The sequence below is a fragment of the Gavialis gangeticus genome, unplaced genomic scaffold (assembly GCF_001723915.1).
Source record: "Gavialis gangeticus isolate Ggan-Ray unplaced genomic scaffold, GavGan_comp1, whole genome shotgun sequence".
Classification (NCBI taxonomy): Eukaryota; Metazoa; Chordata; order Crocodylia; family Gavialidae; genus Gavialis; species Gavialis gangeticus.
This window is the reverse complement of record NW_017729001.1, coordinates 5795652-5799802: the sequence shown is the minus strand read 5'-3', so window position 1 is coordinate 5799802 and position 4151 is coordinate 5795652.

Sequence of the window (4151 nt, the reverse complement as noted above, 5' to 3'; positions counted from 1 at the left end):
CCCCTGCTCGAGCCTCTCCACAAAGCGTGTGGCAGGACTCAACCTGGCCCAGCTTGGCATGGCCCACTAGCGCACCTTTGCCCAGGACCAGGACATGTAGCTCCTGTGTACAGGTGCACTAGCTGTGCAGCCTGGGCTGGGTCAGGTTGGGTCAGGCTGGCTGGGCATGTCTTTCATGAAGCTCAGGCAGCAACACAGTCTCCTACAACGGGCCATGGAGCATCGCCACCTGAGCCTCATGGAAAACGAGCCTGGCCAGCCTGACCTGACCCAGCCTGGCCTGGGCCATGCAGCTAACATGCTTTTGCACAGGAGCCGTGTATCCTGGAGCCACGCCTCCTGGTCCTGTGCAAAGGTACGCTAGTGGGCTGTATTGGGCCTGCCACACTTTCTCCTTGCACACGCCATGGGTCCCGCAGTGCTGCCACTGGAGGCAGGACCCAGCTTGGTGCGACACTTGGTCCCTGCAAGCAGCACAGGGCCCCAGATGCCAGTCCAAGTGGCCTGGGGTTGCCTGAAGGTGCACGACCCCACACCACACTGCACCATGCTGAGCTGGACCCTCTGAGTGGCACAGGCAACGCTGGGTCTGAGGCGGCCAGGGCTGTGCCGTGCTGCTGGGGGCTCTGGTCACTGTGGGCCCTGAGCGCCCAATGGCTACTGCTGCTGCAGGGGTAAGCTGTGGGCCCTGGGAGGGAGGGGGCTGGGGCCCTAGGTGGGGGGAGCAGTCCATGTGCTGGGGGGGAGGGGGACCTAACCCTTCTGAGCAGTCTCCCCATGCCCCACCCACATCACACCCGCCTACAAACCCACCTGTATACCTCCGCAGTCCTTCCCACCCCACTCCTGCAAACCGCACATCTCCCCATCACACACCCATCGTGCTCTGCTGCTAGACAGGGTGAGACCTGGCAGGACCTGTGGCTGCAGGGGCAGCTGTCCCCACATCCTTGTTAGTGAAAGGGTCAGGGGGAGCTCAAATTGTTCTATGATAAGAAAACCAAAAGCAAACATCAAGAACATTTATTTAGAATGTATTTTATGACTATAGAGACACTGGTAGGCTTCCAAATCTCTTTAGATTTGTAAATATATCAATAAAACATTGCCCAACTGATCGCTTTCTCTGTCTCATATATAAAGTGGTCTTTTGTTTTAATTGTGGGAGAACATGGATTTTTGGGGTATTTTAAAGAGTGAATTTGGGAATTTATCATTGGAGATTTTGCACTTTTTAAATGGGGGACACCAGAAATCCTGCTAGTGAGGCAGGTGGCAGGATGCAGGCAGAGGCGCCTGCTCAGGGCTGGCACCCGCGACTCAGCTGGAGGTGCTGACCTGGCCACCTGGGGCCAGGAGGACATGCTTTGACCATTCAAAGCAGGCCACCACACCGAGAACATCTTCCGGGTGATAACTGCCCAGATGGCAGAGTAGTGACGCACATGGCAGTCCTGCTGCACAAAGACCAACAAAGCCACAGCCCACTAGCAGCTGGCCCAGAGGTGCAGATGCCTCTGCTGAGGCCATGCAGTCCCATTCGGGTCTGGCAGGCACGCAGCCTTCAGGCCATATGCTGTTGCAGGTGGCAGCAGGTCACAGCAAGGCAGCAGCCCCCACTGCTGGACTGCTGCAGTGGGTAGAGGCGCTTGGTTAGGGCTGCTGCAGCAGTTCAGCTGGGATGAGGGGTAGTGTCCAGCAGGCTGGGCCCCAGAAGCTCCTGTCTTTTTGTCCATCCGATTTACCATGGGCAAGGCCCACCTGGCTAACTAGTAGCTCCTTTTTACGGGGGCTAATGGACAAATGGAACAACTAAATTCTAAAACATGCCCCTCCTCCACCGGCTCCCCTGTGGTGCATGCAGCTGTGCAAGCCACCCGCCCGTGCCCCTGGACCAACTGCTGGGCTCTGATTGCCCCATGACCTGGCCCAGCCCTGTGAATGGGGCCCCGCCAGGTCGGGTCATGGGGCAATCCCCACAGTGCAGCAGGGAGAGGGGGAGGGGCAAATGATTTGCCCCTACCCCACTGCCTTCTGCACTATGGGGGTCTCAATCTGCCCCCCCCACCACCACCACCACAAGGCCAGGTAAAGAAAACAGAAAGAAACTAACCTGCTTGCTTAGCTGGCCGTGATCCTGGCTGCACAGGGTATATGTGTGTGCATACCTCTCCCCCTCTCCCCAGCTGCAGCAGCCTGTGGCCAGGCTGACCTAGGGCCCTACTTGCTGCCTATGTCTGGGGGCGGGCTCAGTCTGGTTAGCGCCCCCCTTCTGTCACCTATGGTAGCCACCCCAAATTTTGCTGTAGCCCTGCTCCCAGCATTGCCACTGTCGCGGCAATGGGGAGCCCTAGCTCAATGTTCCACTTCTACCCATGTGCCAGGTGCGTGGCAGTGGCGGCACTGGGAGTGGGGCTGTGGTGAAATCTGGGGTGTCTGCAGCCCTTTCCATAGCCCCTGCCGAGAAGAACTTGGTGTAGCCCTGGCTCCAGCCCACCCTGCCTTGATCTGGGGGCATATACCCCCCGCCCTCCTGGAGTGTGCACAGCGGTGAGGGCCACTCCCCCACCATGAGCTGCAGCTCCATCCTATGCCCCATCCTGGCTGGGCAGCCCCTGCCCCTGTCTCCTCCCTCACCACAGGGGTTGTTGACCCCCACCTCATGCCCCTTCCCTCCCCTCTCCCAGCCCAGCACAACAGACTTGCTAGCTGCACGCAGCTGTATCAGAAATTGGATAGGTATCAGCCAATACTCCTCCTTAAAAATTGGCTATTGGTATCGGCCCCAAACATCTATATCAGTGCACTGCTATCTGTCAGAGTTTGGAAACTGTTGGTCTAGGCTATTTGCTTCCACAAGTAGTTCCTGAGTAGAAGACAAAAACAGGAATTGCTATCAGGCCCTGGAGCTGCCGGCACAGCAGTTAACACCATACTAATCTTGCATTCCTTTTCCATGCAAATAACTTGCCATTGCCAATGGGATGTGTAACAATGAATGCAGGGGGAGAAAGGTCTTGGTGGTTATGAAAGGGAGAACAATCTGTGCAGCTATTAATGGGAAGAAAAACTTGCCCAAGGAACAACAATTAGGAAAAAAAGTGAAATGGTTCAGACACGAATGAGGAAGTCTGCACTACAAATGGCAGAGAGAAGCTAGGCCTGAATGACTGTAAATGGGAGGGAAGTGGGTCGTGCAATAGGGGGGAGATCCTAGACATATGATCATGAAGAGGGAGGTAATTTCCACAACACACTTCTACTTAAATGTCTACTGTTGTAGTATAGACACCCTAGGCAAGTCTTTTCTAGCTGTGACTTCACTAATTCCGTAGTGTTAGGTTAGAAGAGCTCTCCAGAAATCATTTCGTCCCTTTGTTTTCCAGGATATACTTTAGTACTAGCACATCTGCCTCCTGCCTGGTGGATCCTCCGTGCAACAAACATGTTCCACTGTCATGAACGTGTGTGGCAGGCACTGGTGTGCTGCAGTGTTGCTGGTCTTTCCATTCAAAGGTACAGGCTCCAAATCCATAATGTACCATGACTGGCCCCTGGTACTGCATTCACAGGAGTAATGTAAAACCTATGAGAGTTGCATCACAAATAGTTGGATGGGAGGCAGTGGCTGTGGACAGAAACAGCTGGGGAATCTTTGCTGGATAATAAATGAAACAACAACAAAAATAATGTCCCTTCGACTTTACAATAAGAAAGGTTGGAGATATTTCAGTCAGCTTAAGTTTCTAAAAGCATATTTAAAAATGGGGGTAAAGTCAAGCTGACTTTGTGCTTTTAAACCACCACAGCTTTAAGGAGTACGCTTGCTAACATCAAATCTCCAAAGATTTTAGGTTGTGAGTTTATATTTGTCTCACTTGGGCATGCTGCGCGCAGCTCACCACCTTGGCGGATGCAGCCCCAGCACCCTGCAGTCACACGGCCCATTGCCGCCTGCCCTGCAGATCCAGCCTGAGCTGGAGCACAGTGAGTCTGACGTCCTAGGTGAGGGGGAAAAGACCCAGAGAGCAGGAGCCGGGACCCCTGAGCCAGAGAAATATAACACCTCTGCTCGCTGGCCTCGCTGCCCCTGCACAGGGCTGTTGTACGTAAAAAATTGCGGCCGATCGCCACGGCGCGGGGGGAGGGGG